Below are 21,281 nucleotides of genomic sequence, written 5' to 3' on the forward strand. Positions count from 1 at the left end.
ACATCTCTGCATTTTTTTCTTCCCCCACCATTCTACTTTGTTTCTATAAATTTGATTATTTTAGATACTTTGTAAGTGGAATCATACAGTATTTGTCTTTTTGTGACTGGCCTACTTCACTTAGCATCATGTCCTCGAGGTTCATCCGTGTTGTAGCATGTGACGGGATTTCCTTCCTTTTTAAGGATGAATAGTATTCTACTGTATGGATAGACCACATTTTGTTTATCCATTCATCCAGTGATGGACATTTGGGTTGTGTCCACCTCCTGGCTATCGTGAATAGTGCTACAATGAACATGGGAGTGCAGATAGGTGAATGTCTTTTAGTACCAGAAGTATCTAACGTTGACTGATGACAGTCATGTCAGGAACGTTCTAAAGGCTTTATCCCATTTAATCTTCACAGTGATATGAATTAGGAAGCATTCTCATTATCCCCATTTCACAGATTAATAAACTGAGCAACAAGGAGGTTAAGCAACTTTCCCAAGGTCACACCAGTGGAGTTGGGACTCGCAATGAATCAGTCTGGCACCAGTACCACACACTTAACCACCATGTTATATTGCCTCTTCTTTATTGTCTGTAATGATGCTATAAAGTATCTCCTATGGAGTTTTGCTCATATGTGTGCTCGTAAAATGTTCTGGTCTCCCAACTACACGCCCCTTTAATTAAAAAGATGAGGATTCCCTCTTGGAGCCCCAAATTTCTTTCAATTTGATTCATTTACAAACTGCAATATCATAAAGCATATTTATTAAGCACTCGACCTTCTAAAGCTTCTTTTCTTGTTCTGGGCAAGCATTTCAGATATGGTGTATGTTGAAAAGAAATAATCAAAATTAGCTTCATGTACTCAATTCTATTAAGTTATTAGCAATTAATATAGAATTAAGGGGGAGGGGAGTAATTAGCCCTCTTGCCCTGAAAATTAATAGGTCCTTTTCATTATACTCCTAAGGGGTATTTTACCCAATAACATTCCATTTCAGACTAACGTAAAATGAAAACTACGTTGTTTGAGAAGGCTGGCTACAAAACGATTACAAACCACAAATCTCACAAAGATTAACGGGGAAGGAAGATCAAGCGGAACAACAAACTATTAATAATTCTAGACAGGATGAAGGTAATCAAATCAATGTGTCAATCATTCTACCAGAATCAAGACACAGTGTTTTTTGAGGGCATGGCCAGACTTTTGTAAAGTAAGAGTTGATATTTGTTTTTGTTTTTGGCGGTACGTGGGCCTCTCACCGTTGTGGCCTCTCCCGTTGCGGAGCACAGGCTCCGGGACGCGCAGGCTCAGCGGCCATGGCTCACGGGCCCAGCCGCTCCGTGGCATGTGGGATCTTCCCAGACCGGGGCACGAACCAACGTCCCCTGCATCGGCAGGCGGACTCTCAACCACTGACCCACCAGGGAAGCCCTGATATTGTTTTCTGTAAGTTAAACTAGGCTTTCAGGAGTGGGTGATTTCTGGATAGTTACAAAAGAAATGAAATATGCTCCATAAATCCTAAGTTTAAAAATGTAAGAGCCTATATACAAGGCATTTCTAGGCAAAACTGTCTTCCTGCACAAGGGGCCCAAAACTGCTCAAGGTTAAGAGTGTCAACAACTCCAAATGAACCACTAGGGGGCAGAAGCAGACAGAAGCTGACCAACAGGTTCCTCTCAGACCCCATTCACACTTGGAGTGACTTGAAAGACTACTGATAATTGCCTCCAATATATAAGTCGTATTTGAAAATTCATGTTTTCTTACTAAGAACCAGAAACCAAGATAAAATTGCCTAATCCTCTTTTCTGTTCTGATGCTTGAGTTACCATTTGGTAAGAAATACTGACCCAGGAGCCGTGAGAGCAGCCACATGAATACAAGGCACTACTGTTGTTTTCTGCTCCTCTTCCACTCCAGTTTTACAGTCCTTTTTATCCTGACAGCCACTTGGTTTACTCTGGCTTATGCGTGTGGTTGCCCCTCAATACTTGGCAACTTGTGCTCTCATCCCAGAAGCAACATCCACACAAGTCTGATTATATAAGCAGCCCATTACCATACACGTTTAACCTATACCATAGTCATTTCCTAACAGGCATAGAGTCCATGCCTCCCACTCCCACTGTCACAGTGTGTTGAAATTTAGCCAGGAAAAGTTGCAAAGGAACAAACAAGTACCCAATATATGTAGTAAAACATGGCATTGATGCCAATTCTGAAAACTTCACCCCACATAAACCCACAGAAATGTTTTATAAGGCAGCAGAGGCTGGATTACAAAGCACCCTGAACTGCACCCACATATCACTGTAATTGTCTATACGCTGAGGAGAAGTAAACACTGTTGATTTTCCGTTAGGCAAACTGGGCCCTTAAAATGTGTTAGACTAAAGATACATAAAATATGAACCCTGTCCTCACAGAGCTCAGTCGAGTTGGAAGACAGATACAGAAAAGGAAAGATAGCATAAATAGAATATTGCATTCTATGTGAAATCCCAGTGATTTGGATGGGGTATTGCTTAGCTAGGAGTGGGGGACTGAAATGCGAGGGATCTGATATAAACGCTTTGCTTCCTGGGGAAGGACACCCAGAGTCCAGTGCTAAAGGATGAATAGAGCTGGCCAGGTCAAGAGGAAGTAGAAGAGTGTTGGAGCCAAGGCAGGCGTTTGGAGCAAGAGACGAGGTAAGAATAGGATGGGTGTGGTGGTCCGTGGGAGGGCAGGTACCATCATCAGTTCTGTGCTCACTGGGAGTTGGGGACACAGCAGGAAGAGTACCCAGGAACAGAGCTCTCTGGGCCCATAACAACAGGTTGAGAACTGGGGGTTTCACCGTGTAGGCAACAAAGCCCTGGGGAACTGTTTTGAACGGGGGAAACTGATCATTCTGGAAGAAATTGAGAAGCACGAGGTTAAGGTCAGAGAGACTAGTTAAGAGGAGGCTACGATTATCCAGAGATGATGCCAACCTTAGGTAAGGCACTGAGAGTTGGGGTGGAAAGGGGTTACATTGGGGGGTTCAAATGGATAGGTTTTGGTATTTGAGGAGGAATCAAGAATACTCTTGGATTTCTAGCCTGGATGACTAAGAGGGCAGCGGGACCACCAGCGGAAACGGGAAACACAGCAACAGGGTTGGGGGACAGCAAGGGGTCTAGTTTTAGACAGGCTGAGTTTGAGGTGCCTCAGGGCTGTCCATGTGCAGATGTCTGACAGACACATGACTATCAGCCAGGCGAGTCTGAGTTGAGCTGCAGAGCTTGGTTAGGCCTCTTGTCACTGGTGGCAGAAAAGATGGAGTGGATGAGATTTTGCCATAGGATGAGTAGAGCAGAAGGGCCAGGACTGAACGGTCAGAGAACCCCAAGGTTGACGGGATAGGCGGAGGACGTGGGTCATCAGGCTGGGGTAGAGAAGGAACGGTCAGAAGCAAGCACCTTGTGGAAGAAAGTGCCGACAAGGACCTCAGATTACAGGTTAGGAGCACTCAAGGTCCTACCCATAATATTCAGTTAGTAATTACCTGAATGCTCAGCAGTGTGATAGGTCCCACACAGGAGGGGGCCACTAAGAAATCTACCACAGGACTCTTGACCTCAAGAGCCTTATAATCTAGTTGGGAAAACAAAACTCACTTCATATAAGAGGTTAAATGAAAGCCTAAGGAAGAGCCAAACAGATGGGGAGGGGCAAGGTCCAGAGGACCTTGTGGGAGTGAGGGAACCAAGACTTCCACGAGAAGCAGGACTTGGCTGACCTTGGGGGCCAGATGGGCCATAGGTGGAGATCCTCCTAAGAATGACAACTTGACAACAGAGGCCAAGAAGAGCACAATGTAATGTCTACTGTAGACGGAGCAGCCACTTCACATTTGACAACAGAGACAGGTGCTACTGGAAACGTAGCTCAAAGCTAGGACTGAAAGGGCCTGAATCTGCACCTGGGCGGTGCAGATTGTGTTTAAGGGGAGATGCAAAGTTCAGTGCAGGAAAAGGATTGCCTTCGTTAACAACAGCTGCGAAGTATGCATTCGCCACAGAGGGAGTAAGAACTCTTTCTGACCTTCAGAGACAAATGAAAAGTGTTAAGAAATACAATGCTGGTGTCTCTCTTATTTTCTACTTTTGAAATAGTCTGACAAATCAAATTTTTATTTTCAGAAAGCATAATTCCTGTGCTATTTTTAGTTGTCAAGTTTCCTGGTTACTGTTATTTTCTGCCTAACTCTCAAACTTGAGGAAAAATAAAATTGTACTTCAGTGAGCTTTAGCCTGTCAGATTCTATACACTTCACTTTTATAGTAGTTTCTCCTCCTTCAGAGAGCCTCAGAGAAATCTATGCCCAGAATCTTCAGAAATCACTAAATATGGGTACTTTAGTCAAGTGAATGATAAACTGTGATATCAATGTGGTGCTGTATAGCAAAAGAACTTTCTAAAATATGATTGTATTTCACCCTTATTTAAAATCCTTAAGTTTTACAATTCAATAAAAGAAAGGCTAACAAGTTAATGGAAGAGTGGGTGAGGGGCATGAAAAGGCAGTTCAAAGAAAACAATTGCAAATAGCCATAAGCACATGAAAAATGCTTCTCACTCACTCTTATACTTCACTAACATTTAAAGACATGCATATAAAAACAGACGAATCACCGCTTTCACATCTGAAAGTATTTGCTATCATCCTCCACAGGTGAGGGTGTAGGGACTCTTGTCCGATGTTAATGGCAGAGTGTAAAACTGGTGCATCTTCTGGGAAGGACAATTTGACATTGGCTTTCACATTGTAAATCTGTGCCCTTCTTGACCCAGCAATTCTACTCCCAAATGTCTCCCACTGATATTGTTGCTCAAGGGTTTCAAGATGTGTGTAAAAGAATCTCCCCTGCAGCATTTCTGGTGAGTTTTCTTTTCAAAATAAAATCTCGGTCATCTAGTAAGAGGGGGGTGGTTAGACTGACTGTGGTATCTGCAGACACTGTTGTGGCCTTGGCCGTCGTCTACACCCTTTCAGACCCACTACATCCTCCCTCATAGACTCCCATTTGTTCCTGAAAGACTGGCCACTAAGTGAAGAGCTGTTTCATGAAAGAACACCTACATGAATCTTACTGGGTAAATTGTGTTGGGCTCTAAATCCAACTTCAAATACCCCAAAACATTTCGCAGATAGAATGAGCAATGACTTGAACTATGCAAACAAGTTTGTGTAAGTGATACTCATCAGTTTGCGAGCGTGAACATAATCGTTTCATTATTCTTACCCACAGTGGATGGTGGGTGGTGGGGTGGGAGCAAGGGAGCTGTTCCTTTAAGAATTCTGCTTTCTGTGCCATCTTCTCCACTTTTCTGTGGCTCAGTTACCTTGCCCTGAGACTGTTGTTAAAAATAAAGTCATAGCACAGAAAAACATTGGGGAGGAGAGGTGAAGGCTACAACGCAGGGTGTTTGGATCCCGTGGAAGCAGCACACCTGAACTCCAGGCTGAAGATGTGTGGGAGGTGCCACTGCTTCACCCCTCTTCCTGGGTCTCCATATACAAAACCAGACGCTTTGGGCTTCCAACACGGTGCAGTTTAAATTAGTTCTATTCGATAATCTCTGACTAGAAACCATTGTTACTTGAGCAAATTGGGGAGTGTGACTTTGTCTGAAACCGTAATATCAAAATTCTCATTATAGTGCATTTATTTAGGACGTTTTGTGGAGGAAAAGTCATTATACCAGTTGGAAGAAGGTACTGTCCCCCAAAATGGTGCGACTTTAACAGCACTTATAGAAAAGATCAGTAAGTGAAGCAGAAGAAAAAGCAAGTTGCAGGACAACATAGTACAATCTCCTTTTTAAAAGGACTTAAATCCATAATACATGTTTCTGGAGAGAAAAGTGAAAATATGTACAAGGAACTGTAGCAGTGGCCTTTTTGGAGGAGAAGAGTAGGGACAAGAAAGACTTAGGTGCACTATTTTTAGTATGTGAAAGTACAATTTTTTTTTTTTTTTTTACAGTAAAAACTGAGCAAAATAAAGAATCCTCCAGTGATTTCCCACATACTGGAGAAAGGAGTTAGAGTTAGGGTTCAGGCACTGAACGCGGAGGACCCTGCAGGGTCTATCTGGCCACACAGGTCTCACACGTGCCCCTGTGTGCCTCATTAGAGCCCCACCAAACCACTTGCCGCTCCCAGAATGCACTATGCAGCCCTGAATTTCTGTGCTATTTGTTTCCTCTCTCTCAGGAATGCCCTTTCCAAACTCATCTGTCAGAAAACTTCCTCTTTTCCTTCAAGATCTAGTTCAAATGCACCTTCCTATTGGATGTCTTTCTTGACCGCCCCAAACCCCAATCCCTGCCCAGGCAGGTATGCGCTCAGAAGTGCTTTCCCTGGGATGTGAATGCTTGCGATTCAGCTGATGTGCTAAGAAGGGCTCCTCCCAGGTCTGCCAGCTGCTTGGGTCACCATTTTCCAACTGGAGGAAGGAATGGCTTAAAGTAGGGTATGGGATGCATGTGACAACCGCCCCAATCTGGGTGCAGTGTTCACGCACATATGTCAAGGCACCTCTCCCAGCTTTCACTCAGAGCCAGACAACTGCTACCTGAACCCTTTCCCTTAAGGCTGTTAGACCTGCAGCCAGGGGCTTACGTCTTATTGGCTTAGCCCATCCTAGGGCCAGGGAAGATTGGGCTCTGACTACCACGGGTTCACCTATTTTATTTTACTTAGTGAGGTAAGTTCATTCTTCAGAGCAAGCTTCCATTGGGTTATGTTGGCCAATGCAAACTTAACCTTGGATTCACAAGAAAACTCTCCATCAGAACATTCCGCCTCATTTTTAACAAGGAGAGAAAAATAATCCATAGAAAGAAGTTCCTATGATGTATGCAGAACTCTGCTTCATCCTTCATGTCCTCACACCCAAGGTTAAACAATAACAAAACTATAAGAAACACTCACTACAAAATAAGCAAGAGTAGCCAGTGGAATTCTGAAAGAGAAAGACAATACAGGGACACTGACCCTACCGGACATTAAAATATACTGGGATGTCTTAGCAATTGAGAAAGTGCTTGAATAAAGAGACCAATGGAAGAGAATCAGGAAGTCCAGAAATTAAATGAGGTACATGACATTAGCATATGATAAAGATGTCATCTCTAGTTGGTCTCTAGTTGGTAGACTCATAAGGACTTTATACTACTGGGTTGTGAGCTAAAAAAGAAAATACAAAGTTGTTTCTATACCTCAAACTGTACAAGTGTACACTGGAACAAGTTCCAAGTGAATTGGAGATTTAAATGTAAAAGAAACAAGAAATCCATAAAAGCATTCCAAGAAACATGGGTAAACAGAATATACAGTTAACACACACCAAAAAAACCCCAACATAAATGGCCCCTAAAACAGGTAAAAATATACCCAACCTCAGTCATTGTTAGAGAAATGCAAATTAAAATTACATTGAGGTATTATTTTTCACCTCTCAGATTGGCAGAAGTCTGAATGCTCGACAACACATCCTCCTGGTAAAGTTGTGGGGCAGCAGGCATGCTCACACATTACATGTGGAAATGCAAATGTCATAGCCCATATCGAGGGCAAATGGACACTATCACAATTACAAATGTGTTTACCTTTTGAACCTATTGCACAGATGCACTTGCCCATGTAAGAAATGACATATGTTCATGATTATTCATTGCAGCACTGTTTGTAATTGCAAAAGATTGGACACAACCCAATTGCCCATTAATAGGGTATTGGTTAAATAAACTTTGCCACATCCATACAATGGAATACTATGCAGTTGTTCAACTCGAATGAAAGTTATTATTCTCTATGTACCAATACGGAAAAAAATCTCTAGGTTATAGTGTGAAAAAAGAGGCAGACTAACATATATAGCATGCTTCCTTTTGTATAAGAAATGAAGACTCTAAGAATAATTACTCATATTTGCTTGTGATTGCATAAGGAGGCACTGGGACACAATTAAGTAGCATGACTGATTGCCTAAAAGGGACAGGAAAGAAAGGAGTAGATGGAGACAGCAGAAGGGATATGCTTTAATATATGCCTTTCCATATTTAACTTTTGACTACTGTGAATGCATTTCCTTTTCAAAAACTAGAAATAACATTTAAAAGCATACTCTGGGGCTTCCCCAGTGGTGCAGTGGTTGAGAATCCGCCTGCCGATGCAGGGGACACGGGTTCGAGCCCTGGTCTGGGAAGATCCCACATGCCACGGAGCAACTAAGCCCATGAGCCACAACTACTGAGCCTGCGGTCTAGAGCCCGTGAGCCACAACTACTGAGCCCACGTGCCACAACTACTGAAGCCTGCGTGCCTAGAGCCCATGCTCCACAACAAGAGAAGACACTGCAATGAGAAGCCCACGCACCGCAACGAAGAGTAGTCCCCGCTCGCCGCAACTACAGAAAGCCCGTGCATAGCAACAAAGACCCAATGCAGCCAAAAATAAATTAAAAAAAAAATACATACTCTGCAGAAAACTTTTGCCAAAGTCAGAGCTAAACAACACAAGAGTGGAGTAGATTTATTCTAAAGCGTAAGCTCCAAGTTAAATGTGTTTTATTGTATTATTAACTTTGCCTCCTTATTAGACTCTACTGTGATCCTTTGCTTGGTGTGATGGCTCTGTCATATGTAAAACTAGGATGCCAATATTGGCTGGATAAGTCTGGAGAATACTATAATACATTCTTAGGTCCACAGATTAGAAAAAGCTATCCATAAAAACTATAACATATTTCCATCAATTATTCATTGAGAATCCATATGGTAGAGGATAGTTGAGTACTCTGGGTAAATAAAAATGTGATTCATGGGGCTTCCCTGGTGGCGCAGTGGTTGAGAGTCCGCCTGCTGATGCAGGGGACACGGGTTCGTGCCCCGGTCTGGGAAGATCCCACATGCCGCGGAGCAGCTGGGCCCGTGAGCCATGGCCGCTGAGCCTGCGCGTCAGGAGCCTGTGCTCCGCAGTGGGAGAGGCCACAACAGTGAGAGTCCTGCGTACCTCAAAAAAAAAAAAAAAAAAAAGTGATTCTTGGCTTCAAGAAAGTGACATTTGATGGCCAAGAAGTGATTAATCATTTCCAGGTGCGAACTTACAACCAAGATTTCCTAAGATTAAGCCATCAAACATCATGATTGCTGGGGAAACATACCTTGAAATCTTGTTCAGGCTATGCGGCCTTGAGGCTGATTTTATCCTCCACTGTACCAACCCAGGTTTCTCAATGGCGTTCTGGATCAGAGGAGTATCATAGTTCAAGCTTCCCCTTACCACGTCTCTATTAACATCTTTTTCTTCATCTTAAGCATTGGGGCTTTGCTCCGTCCTCACTCTTTTTGCCAGCATGTCTCTCTCTCCCATCTCTTTGATGCTGTTCAGTCACCTAGAAACATGTGCAGTGGCATTCACAGGCAATGATTGGCATCAGATTTCCCTCATTCTTCTGCCATAGAGTCAGCATTGAAATCAATGGGAAACCAAGTGCAATCACATAAAATTGATTGCCATTTGGATCCTATTGATTATCCTGCCAAATCTATGACAAGAAGAATCGCTTTGCTGGATGGCAAAAAGGCAGTGACTACACATGCTTCAGCTGCCATTTGAGGTTGGCTGAAATAGCATCTGCCCATTGATCTAGATCAGAAAGTAAGAAAGAGATGCCCTTACAGAAAAGCAGACCAGCAGAGGGAAAACATTTATTCTTGTCCACTAATGAGGACTTCTTAAACTTACCTTCAAGGACAGTCATTCAACAATACTCCGTTTTTTAACCGCAAAATTTGAGGACTGGGCTTCCCTGGTGGCGCAGTGGTTGAGTCTGCCTGCCGATGCAGGGGACACAGGTTCGTGCCCCAGTCCGGGAGGATCCCACATGCCGCGGAACGGCTGGGCCCGTGAGTCATGGCCGCTGAGCCTGCGCGTCCGGAGCCTGTGCTCTGCAACGGGAGAGGCCACAACAGTGAGAGGCCCACGTACTGCAAAAAAAAAAAAAAAAATTTGAGGATTGAGGACCTCTGGGACCATCTTGGACTGAGTTACTATAGATAACCCTCTTACTACAAACACATAGAGGCACTGGATAGAATAAATTAACAATAATGTGTAAATATATAGCTTAGTTCAAAATAAAGGAAAGCAAATCCTTACAAGTACAAAACTAAAAGGGAATCAAAAGCAAGGCTGCATGGGTTTGGAGTGGGGATAGGGTACAGCATCAGATTCCAGCTATAGGTCCTCGTGGTCAAGTATTGGGATTTAATGGTCATATCGGGACAGAAGATATGGCCTTGGGTCAATGCAAGACAATGAGTTGGAATGTATTTGTTTTGTAAAACCAGATTTCCAAAAGAGCTGTCCCCTCATTGAAGGTAGATTAGAAGAACTCTGGCTCAAGGATTTAACAAGGAGGTGGTCTCCACCCACAACTTTAGATGGATTTAAAGTTTCTAAGAATATAAAGCCACAGGTTTATGCTACAAGAAGATGTGTAGTATGAATTTTTACTACCTATATGATATGAGAATCCCTAAGCTGAGAAATCAATATAAAAACTGGTTCTAGACCAATAAAATGTGAGCCACCTGGCTGAGAAATGGAAACACCCTGTAGGGACCCTTCTGCAATCCCAGACACACAGAACTTCAGAAATGTGGTGGTTTTAAAAATAATGTCCAAAATATTCTTGATGTTCCACTGCTATTTCACTTAATTCCAGGCAGGCTTGTGACTGCTTTGACCAGAGTACAGCTGAAGTGATGCTGCATGATTTCTGAGGCTAGACTTTAAGAGGACTTGAACCTAGAGATCTTGAACCTATCACCTTGTTCGCTGAATTATTCATGCTGGAGCCCTAAACCTCCATGTAAAGAAGTATCACCACTCTGAGGCTGCCATGCTGGAGAGTTCACATGTAGTTGTTTCCACCTACATGCAGTTGTTTCCACCTACAACTACATGAGCTAAGCTGTTGGCTGATAGCCAGAATCAACTACATGAGCTAAGCTGTTGGCTGATAGCCAGAATCAACTACATGAGCTAAGCTGTTGGCTGATAGCCAGAATCAACGACCAGCCCTGTATGTGAGCCATCATGGATGTCTAACCCAGTAAAGCCTTCAGATGATTCTAGGCCCAGTTGGCATCTGACTGCAAAAACCATGAAAGAACTCAAGCGAGAACTACCCAGTCAGGTCCTTCCTGAATTTCTGACCTACAAAATCGTGAGCAACATAAAACAGTCATTTTAAACCAATATGCTTTGGAGTAATTTGTTTGTAGCAACAGACAACCAGAAAAGGGGGGGAGAAAATCTCTGGGGAAGAGATGCTCACCACCACAAATTATGAAAATGAGAAGAAAGGATCCTCAATGAGGGAGAAATCCAAGGACATTATGCAGGAAGATACCAAGAACTAGAGACAATGTAATAATCTGAAAGAGACTATATGAGGTATGTTAACCATGATTAAAGACAAGATCAGGCACTATCAGGGTGGTAAAGAATCGATACATGTGTAACTGAATCACTTTGCTGTGCACCTCAAACTAACAACACTGTAAATCAACTATACTCTAATATAAAATGGAATTTTTTTAAATGATTAAAGAAATTTCACACATACTCTGTTAGTGATATTGTGGAGAATCATGCACTTTCACGATTGTTGGTGGGGCACAAAATGTTCTAACTGCTATGAAGAACGATTGGGTTATATCTATCAAAATTACTAGTTACCCTTTCACCCAGCAATCCCACTCTGTGACTCTATCCCATAAATATAGTCGAGTGCTTGTAAAATGATATATTCACTACAGTATTATCTTTAAGAGTAAAAAACTGCAAACAACCCAAGTGTAGGATACTGGTTAAACTAACCATGATATACCCGCACAATGGAATGCTATGTAATGGCAAAAAGGAATGAGGTCCTGTTTTTATATGCAAAAAGTAAAACAGGCCACTGTTAATATAGTATATGGTGCTGCCTTATGGTCAACAAGGGAGAAAAAAATCAGAATATATATTCAAAAATCCTTATATTTGTATAAAGAGACATTGGGAGAATACATAGGAAACTATTAAATGAAGTTACTTATTGAGGGAGGAATGTGTTGTTTTGAATCCTAAGCTATACAAATAAAACGAGGCTTTGAGACATTTTAAAATAGGGGTTAAAGAAAAAGACATGAGGACTTCCCTGGTAGCGCAGTGGTTAAGAATCCGCCTGCCAATGCAGGGGACACACGTTCGATCCCTGGGTGCGGAAGATCCCACATGCCGCAGAGCAACTAAGCCCATGTGCCACAACTACTGAAGCCCGTGCGCCTAGAGCCCGTGCTCCGCAATAAGAGAAGCCACCGCAGTGAGAAGCCCACGCTCCGCAAAAAGAGTAGCCCCTACTCGCCACAACTAGAGCAAGCCTGCATGCAGCAACAAAGACCCAACACAGCCAAAAATAAAAACCATTTAAAAAAACATGAAAAAAGTATTTAAAGAAGGAAAATGAAAAATAGTTATTAGAATTAAAATCCAATGTCTGTTAGACACAGCTGAAAACCTGTGAAAATTACTTATAATTCAGCAAAGGGAAATGAAGAGGTGGAAAATATAGCCAAAAATCTAAGAAACATAGAAGCAAGAATGTGCAACATATATCTAATAAGAGTTCCAGAAGGAAAGATTAGAGAGAATGGGGTAGAGAGAGTATGGGGTAGAGATCGACATAGTGAAACTGCAAAATACCAAAAAATTGTAAAGTAATCAGGGAAAAGACCAAAGAACAAAAATTAGACTGGGACTTAACAACAATAATGTCAGAAGATAATTGAATACTATCTTCAATTGTTAACCTCAATTCTATTCTCAGCTATTTTGACTCGATCTTGAAGGAACTCGAAGACATTTTTAGAAAAACAAAGAAAGAGAGTTGACATGCATAGAACGTTGCTGGAAAAACTCTAAAGGATATACTTCAATAAGGAGGAAACAATCCAGAATGAAGAAGTGGGATGTGAGAGGCAATGTGAGTTGTCACTGCTCAACACGGAGTTCAAAATCTAAATAAATATTAACTATAAAAACAGTGACAATGAAAATGAGTGATGGGAGGTTAAAAACAAGGAGCGACTAAATATTAGACAAGAAAAACATGGAAGATGGGAGGACGATGCTTGGAGTTTGTGTTCCCAGGTCTTCTCTTGTTGAGGTGGAGGGTAAAGATAGTAACTTTTCAGGTCAAGTATGTATGTTAAGCAATTAAGGGTTCCCACTAAAAGGACAGAAATGGAATAACTTCCAAGTGAGAAAATGAAAACAGAGGGAAAAAAATTAAGTAGAAACCGTGAGAAGGTACGGTACAAAGAAAATGCAAAAGTAGATATATTAGTAACCACAAAAACATGGAGGAATTCAACTCACCTATAGTTTCTCACCTCAGATTTTTTAATCCAGAAAAATTCCTTAAATATGATGACAGAAAGGAGGCAAAGAACAGAGAAATCAGACAAAGCAATACGTATGTCAAATGGGATAATCTTCAAGTCAAAAAGGCATTATTTCAGATTAAGTAACTCATTACATTTACACAGTAATGAAAGGAAAAATATAACAGGAATATAAAACAGTCATGATTTGGAATGCATCCAACAGATCTTCCAAATATACAAAGCCAAAAAAACCAAAAAACAATACTGCATAGAGAATTTTAAAACTATTCAATTAGTGAGGAATTTTAACACATCTCATTGAGAGATACAGATCAAGAAGAGGAAAACTTAAGTGTACAGAAGAGCCAAACAACACAATTAACAAGCTTGAGCTAATGGAATGTGTAGAACTGAATCCAACAACTTGTGAATACTTTTCTCAAACACTGGAGAATACTTACAAAAATTGACTATGTACTTTATTATAAAAATGTCTCTAAAATTTCAAATAGTATCTCACTACCAGGCAAAAATTTTCATAGAGAAATCATTACACTACCTTACATCATCTACCATTTGACTTATTTAGTGTTTGCTCACACGTGCATGTGTATGCACACCAAATGCACATATCTTCGGAGAACAGAGAGTGAAAGTTTTCTAAGAAATAAAGGGGTTTTTCCTGTTTGCTCGAGATACCGTCTCATATGATTCACTGCCCATGTGTTGCTATTTTCATTGTGTTTTTGAGCTGTTCATCAGAAGGGTGGTGTTGGCAACATTTGTTATTCATTATCTATGAATGAAATTTGTGAGCTCTCAGTTGGACCTCAACTGAAAGCTTTGGTAGCAAGGATGAAATGGAGGACAGTAGACAAAAATATGAGTTCTTAAAAATATTTTTTCTTTCTTTTCAACATATTTAAACAGTCTCTTTAGCTCCGTAGTCTGAGAAAAAAAATAGCTGGAATAGAGAAACTCATTGCTTTATTAAACACTCCCCTGATCTTACTGTTAACCTGACAGCCTAAGAGAACCTGTATTGGCAGAATGACGACAAACAAATAATGAATTGAGTCTGATCTCTTTCTCCATTGAAGGATGAGTTGCCGTATTGATATGGTAAAAGATATTTTTGTTCCTTTTTACATCAAACTCAGTACAAAATTCTATAGTTCTGAAGCCTATAATTACTGTCTTGCATATATGACAAGTTTAAGAATTAGGACTGTCTTTTTAAAAAGGTTCAGATGTTACAATTTCCAAACAATATTCTAATGGTACGTGACTGGGGCTTGGGGTGAAAGATCTTGTCTATGTGACAGGAAGCTAAAGACCTATTCTCTAAATCTGTCCCATAACTATAGAAACTTTGGGGGCACTGACACAATTTTAGAACATCAATGCAAAGCTTATAGTATCAATTGATACATAATGTTGAGACTCATAAACCTATTATATTGGGCTGAGCTGAGAGTATATGAAGAATGCAGACCTGTAATTGTACACAAAATACACATAAAGACTGAGGCAGATTGGGTGATGCTCGTTAATTTCTCCAAGGCCACCTAGCTGGTGAACGACATCTCAGCACTTGACTCTAGGTGTCCCTTCTTCCAAGGCTTATGTTCTTCCCACCACACGATTTTGCCATATGCTCCACAAGCTGCATATTTTGAGCTAAGAGTTTAATTCACTTGAAGGTACATTTTCTATCAGTACCAGAATCCTTATTTACCTTGCACAAGAATGGGCCAATATGGCTGTATCATTTAAGTCTCAGAAGCAGCTCCATTCTCCTACATTTGGAAATATGTATGACCAATTTAATCAAATTTCATGTAGCAAACCAAACATACAAATCTTATTTTTTAGTTTGCAGCAATTGAGCTCTATAACTTCGTTTACTTATTTGTTCCCATTATTAAACAAGCATTTATTACATGTCTATTGTGTGCCCAGTGTCACATTCGACGTTAGAGAAAAGTTGTATCTTCAGTTGCCTTTTCTCATGGAAATGCTTATAATTCAGCTGGAGAAAAGCAATATACAAATAGACACTTAAAAAACAAAACAACTAGGCTTCCCTGGTGGCGCAGTGGTTAAGAATCCGCCTGCCAATGCAGGAGACACGGGTTTGAGCCCTGGTCCAGGGAAGATCCCACATGCTGTGGAGCAACTAAGCCCGTGCGCCTCAAGTACTGAGCCTGTGTGCCACAACTATTGAAGCCCACGCACCCTAGATCCCATGCTCTGCAACGAGACGCCACTACAATGAGAAGCCTGCACATGGCAACGAAGAGTAGCCCCCACTCACCGCAACTAGAGAAAACCTGTGCACAGCAACCAAGACCCAACGCAGCCCAAAAAAAAAAAAAAAAAAAAAAGACTGTAGACTGGTTCTACAATCATATATAGACAAATGAAAGGGTGTGTTAAGGACTTTAGAATTCAAAGAAAGGGCAATGTCACTATAAAATGGCATTGAAGAGGTAACGCTTAACTGGTAAGTAGAATCATTAAGACTTGAAGAAGAGTGTGATTTAGTTCAGCTTGGAGGGCAGCTTGGCTTTAGAAAATAGGAGGAGCCAAAGTCAGAGTGTGGACCCGAGCCCTCTCTGACCTCCTAAACTAACACAGGTTTCCCTCTTTTGGTCCCTGCCTGAGCATCCATCACATTTCCTGAGAACTTACCAGGCTGCCTGCCTAGTTTCTAATAAGCAGGGACTCTCTCTTCTCATCTAAGTATCTCTGGCACATGGTACATTTCACATTTATCTAGTGAATGCATGGCAGGTGAATTTTGGTTTAAAAAGGACTTCATCGTGATATCATATATTATGATTTTAAATACTTTTGACAGGTACCTATTCCACAATCCTATTCTGCCAAAATACTGTTGCATATACTGAGCGAAAATTATATATTACTGCATTTTATTTGTGATATAAATGATTTTTTAAAAACAATGGTGTGTCCTCCTGGGCATATATCTGGAGAAAACCATAATTCAAAAAGATATATGCACCCCAATGTTCACTGCAGCACTATTTACAATAGCCAAGACATGGAAGCAACCTAAATGTCCATCGACAGACGAATGCATAAAGAAGATGTGGTGTATATATATATATGCACACACATATATGTATACATACACACACAATGGAATATTACTCAGCCATTAAAAAGAATGAAACAATGCCATTTGCAGCAACATGGATGGACCTCGAGATTATCATACTAAGTCAAATAAGCCAGACAGAAAAGACAAACATATGATATAGCTTATACGTGGAATCTAAAAGACAAATGAATTTATTTCCAAAACAGAAAGAGACTCACAGACACAGAAAACAAAATTAGTTACCAAGGGGGATAGGGGGGTGGGGAGAGGGATAAATTAGGAGGCTGGGATTAACATATACACACTATTATGATAACCAATAAGGACCCACAGTATAGCACAGGGAACTATACTCAATATTATATAATAACTTATAATGGAAAAGAATCTGAAAGTATATATATATACACACACATATATAACTGAATCACTGTGCTCTATACCTGAAACTTACATGATACTGTAAATCAACTATACTTCAATAAAAAAAATTAAAACACTGGTGTCTTTTTCTAGGTATTGATTGGGTACCTCTCAGATGCTTTCGTTATCCCAGGGTTTACTACTTTGCCAGATTTGGAGAACGTAATGGACGTATTTATGTTCTCAGCTAACAAGACGTAAATAGAAGTTTTTATGAAGGTTTTTACTTTTTAAACCAAATTTAAAATTTATAATGTTCAGTACTTAAATGAGAGCACATGTGCCCTGCCAATTATATTTACACTTCTTTTCTTATTGTATACTTCAGCCTCTTAGATAATATACACCTGGATGAAGACGGTTATAGAAAGCAGTCTTTGGAAATGTGGTGTAGTACTTGTCTAACGGTTAATAATTCTATAATAAATACATCAAACCTGAACATTCTTATAATGGCTTCTAGTTGGGGGCAAGATCATGATGGCAATGTAGTTTTTTTAATCTCTCCAAATCGCCTCAGAACTAGGATAGCAAAATAAACAGTCCACAGGCACCATCGTCAACCAAAGCAAGTGACTGTACACCCATGAGCTCCAGAACGCAGGTGAGTAGATCCAAACCCTGACATCAGCAGGACCCCTATGGGTTTAACAGCTGTGGGAGGTTAATAGAGGGGGGATAAAGCAGCGTTCTGACCATCTTAGGAGACCCAGGACACAGAAATTGCCAGATACTTCCAAAAGAAGTATTCTATTTTGAGTGGAATGTTCAGTAGGCAAGTCTGAGAACCTAACAAACATCTTCATAGCTTCCATTTGTAAGTAAGTCTAGAGAGGACCACGAGAACCCACTAAGGGGCTGTCACGGGATACTAAGGTGAATTAAGCCCATAACAACTTCACAAATACACAACACCTGCCATCCCGAGGAACTGAGAGCCTCCCTGAAAAAGAGTCTTGTTGGGAGTGGAATCTGAATTGAGCAAGCCAGAAACACTGGTGGGAGACAGAAGTTTCACCCTGGCCAAGAGAGTTCCAAACTGAGTAGGTGGCTACAGAGAGGCTGTGTTTTTTAGTACTCCCCAGCAGAACCAGTTACATAACTCGCAGAGCACAGCGTAAAGTGAAAATCCAGAGCTCCTTGTTCACAAATGATTAAAAATTTCAAGACGGTAACAGGAGAGCATGAAACCCGGAGGTGGACCCTGTGTGGCTATACAGGCCACATGCCCATGAAGCCAGCCCTGCTTCCGAGCCAAAGCAGAAAGGGAACCCCTAAACAGGGAAGCCAGGAAAGCAGCTCTGGTTTCCTCTCTCCCTATTCAGGATCCTCCTAAAAGCAGAGAAAAACCCGCATCACTTAAACATGAGCAATAAGAAACAGAGGGCGATCAAGCCCTTTACAATGATGTTAGAAGGCAAAAGAGGAATAAACATACCAACAGGTCACGAAGGCGCAGCAAAAAATTGTAATACAAAACCTATTATGCAATAGTACAAAATAAGGTTAAAAGAAACTATGAAAATTATAAAACTATGAAAAAGTGTTTCCGAACGCAAGTTCTTGTACCGGACGCGCAGCGAAGCCAATCAAACCAAAACGTCAGAGTTTGGAACAGAGGGAGATTGATTGTAGAGCAGAGCAAGGAGACTGAACGCCTAGCGCTCAGAAAACCTCGACCTTCCCGAAGGCTTTCAGCAGAACATTTTTAAAGGCTAGGTGAGGGAGGGGCGTCCCAAGGTACGTGATCAGCCCGTGCACAATTCTCTGATTGGTTGATGGTGATCATTTAGGCGCCAGAAGGTGCGTGGGGGGGCGGGGCACGGGCTCAGGATCATCAACTAGTTAATTTCTTCCATTTGGTGGTGGTTTTAGCATCTGACAAACTCAGGGAATATGCATCAGGTACTATTATCCAGGTACTTCAGAGAGGAGCTAAAGCAGAGGATATGGGGGATGGGTTTGTCCCGGGAAGGCCCCGTAGGGTCCTGCTCGGTTACAATTCCCCCCTTTTCTTTGGTACCTCTCAATCTTGAAAACAGGTGTTGGACAAGAAAGGGAATAATGTTTTGGATAGAGGTTCCTCATAAACTCGGCAGAGGAACTCGGTTTCAATCTCCAATCCCGTTTCATCCTTCCCCAAATCTTTCAGGGAATGGGGTGACAACACCTGGCTACTTCCTGCTCAAATGGGGCATAGTCCTGCCTCAATTTGGGTAATGGATGGAACCGAGCAGGAGGACCCTATGGGGCCTTCCCAGGGCAGACCCCTCCCCCATATCCTCTGCTTTAGCTCCTCTCTGAAGTACCTGGATAATAGTATCTGATGCATATTCCCTGAGTTTTACAGATGCTAAAACCACCACCAAATGGAAGGAATTAACTGCTTGACGATCTGAGCAGTGGCACCCAGACCTTCTGGCACCTAAGGAATGATCACCATCAAGTAATCAGAGAATTGAGAATGAGCTGATCCCATACCCTGGGACACCCCTCCTCACCTGGCCTTTAAAAATGTTTTGCTGAAACCCTTCATGGAGTTCGGGAGTTCAGAGCACCAGCCATCCGTCCTCCTAGTATTGGCACCTTTACAATAAAAGCTGCATTTTCCTTCACCACAACCCGGTGTCAACAGATTGGCTTCACTGCACGCAGGTGTGCAGACCCAAGTTTGGTTCGGTAACATGGACACAGAATTGGAAATATTCCCGAGTTTCAAGTCCCGATCCGAGTCTTGTATGATCTCAGTCCCTTAGTCCACCCTTTTGGTGCCAGCCGACCCAATTAGAAGTAGTTGGAGGAGTGACAACTGGAAGTTTAACGGACGAGTATTGGGCTGTGACCCGCAGGCCTACAAGGCCTGTGCTTGCTGTTTTAAGACCGAAGAAAGAGCCTGGAGTCAGCAACAGAGACATCAATGGTCTAGTAGATGGGGGAGCTTACACATCTGAAGCAAGGTCCTGGAGCGACACCCCACCATGTGCAGCAGGTGGTGGGCAGGACATGGTGGCAGGCTTTGCTCCCAGGGGGAAGGGGAGATTACCAGTTACAGGGGAATTGACATCAGGTGGACTCATCGGTTACCAGGGAAACCAGTAGAGGGGCACGCCCCTCACTACTCCTTTGGTAAGAACAATCACTAGCTGGGCCCTGGGGCAAGTAGGTAGGAAGGTCAGTTCTCTGAGCAGGGTGTAGGTGAAGCAGGCACTGGTCGAGCAGGGGAGGTACAGAGAGCAAGAGAGCAGCCATCTTGAGTCGCCTGATCATATACCAAGAGACATGTCATTTCCTGAGGAATTCAGAGAATAAGTCTGAAAACCAGTCTGGACCTGCCAGTTTGGGGGAGACTTGTAGGCAGGTAGCCAGTTGTCTATTATTATCTAAGCCAATTTTAACTTCTGACGTGGTATTAACATATACATAACAGGAGCTATTGGCCACTACACATGTCTCCTTTTTTCTGCTAACATCTGATCTAAAGCAATTTTATTGTCTAAAAATCTAATAGTTACAAGAGGAGACCTTGAGGTTATAAGGTTGCAGCTGCCATCTGCCAGCAGACACTGCTTTGAGAATAGCTGGTGGCGTCCTGAGTATGACACAGCTCAGAAAATTCGAGTTCCCAACAATACAGGGACATGCCTGAAATCACGTCCACAATGGCAACCTAGTTTTACCTTGGATGTCTGAACCACAGCTACTCCATTTTGATATTCAAAAGCATTCCCCTCCCCAAGGCCAAAGCAGATGTACAATGCATGTTCAAAAGGTCATAAAACACGCTGCTTTGGTCAGTAAAGTATAAGTTAAATCAGGTATAAGCCAGAAGGACTTCCCCATACCTCAAAAATGTGGAGATTTTTCCATTATTTCCCCTTTTGATTGCAAATCCCTGAAGGGTTTCAGCAAAACATTTTTAAAGGCAAGGTGCTCATGATCATCAAGTAGTTAATTCCTTCCATTTGGTGGTGGTTTTAGCATCTGAAAAACTCAGGGAATATGCATCAGATGCTATTATCTGGGTACTTCAGAGAGGAGCTACAGCAGAGGATATGGGGGAGGGGTCTGTCCTGGGAAGGCCCCGTAGGGTCCTGCTCATTTACAAAAGCAGCGATCAGAAACAGGCAAAAAAAAAAAATATCTGAAAAAAGCTGTCATGACTTAGGAGCGAATTAGCAAATAAAGAAAAAAACCATTTCGGAAACAGAGACTCAGAGTAACACAAGAGTGAAGAGACTCCATGTTGAAGT

At 41.8% G+C, this 21,281-nt stretch overlaps 1 long non-coding RNA gene across 4 annotated transcripts in view; it reads right to left on the bottom strand.

The window, feature by feature from the left end:
• The window catches only part of LOC117197247 (uncharacterized), a 49,719-nt gene extending 39,846 nt beyond the window's left edge, over positions 1–9,873 (bottom strand). For all 4 annotated transcript variants that reach the window (XR_004477775.2, XR_007474827.1, XR_007474826.1 and 1 more), the window contains exons 1-2: positions 9,790–9,873; positions 9,206–9,436 (exon numbers count right to left, since the gene is read on the bottom strand). This is a non-coding gene — a long non-coding RNA (uncharacterized LOC117197247). The remainder of the gene's footprint in view (positions 1–9,205; positions 9,437–9,789) is intronic.
• Positions 9,874–21,281: the final 11,408 nt, after the last annotated feature.

This window comes from Orcinus orca, chromosome X (genome assembly GCF_937001465.1).
Source record: "Orcinus orca chromosome X, mOrcOrc1.1, whole genome shotgun sequence".
NCBI classification, from domain to species: domain Eukaryota; kingdom Metazoa; phylum Chordata; class Mammalia; order Artiodactyla; family Delphinidae; genus Orcinus; species Orcinus orca.